This window comes from Bufo gargarizans, chromosome 1 (genome assembly GCF_014858855.1).
Source record: "Bufo gargarizans isolate SCDJY-AF-19 chromosome 1, ASM1485885v1, whole genome shotgun sequence".
NCBI lineage: Eukaryota > Metazoa > Chordata > Amphibia > Anura > Bufonidae > Bufo > Bufo gargarizans.
Genome location: NC_058080.1, coordinates 220,986,484 through 220,987,266, shown reverse-complemented (window position 1 = coordinate 220,987,266; position 783 = coordinate 220,986,484).

The window sequence follows — 783 nt, the reverse complement described above, 5'->3', positions numbered from 1 at the left end:
AAGCGATCGTTGTAGTGATCCCATTTTCACATACAGCGGAGGTGATTGCTGCATGTAAACGCAGCCCTCATCTCTGCTGATGATTAGGCAATTAACGGGAGCACTTCATTCCTGATAAGCGGCCTGACACATTGGTTCATGTAAAAGGACCTTTACGTGTTCAGTGCTGGGGAGAACAAGCCACTTCTATTGCACAGTTTTGTATTGGCTATCATTCTGCATTACAAGAGGATCCATAGGAGCATTTTTTAAATGATTCCCAAAAAATTGAAATAATGTTCACGTGACAAACAGAAATCTATTATGTAATCGTGTGTTTATCAGCTATTGCTATGTAAGTTTGTATACAGAGATACTGTGAACAATGAACACAAATAGCTGAGATACAAATGTATAAATTACACATTTTGCTGAGTCTTCTCCTCCAAAACTATATCTCAATCTGCCCAGCTACTCCTGCTCTCCCACATGCTGCCTGCAGATTACTTATTAGTGGTGACCACGGAAAGAATGGACATGTCCTTGTGTTGTGGCACAGTGTCTGGACGGCTGCCACTGGAAGGTGATTCAATGGGGCTAAACCACAATCTGGTCCGCAGCATTCAAATTGAAAAAAATACGGCAGAAACCATGACCGTTTCTGATATGGAATACGCCGCAGATTTTGACATTGTTAAAATCTGCTACATGGGCACCTAAGAAATAGAATCCAGGACAGGAGACATACAGTACATGTGCTCTTGTCTCGTACAGGAGCTTCTACTTCTTTGAAATAAGCCCCCA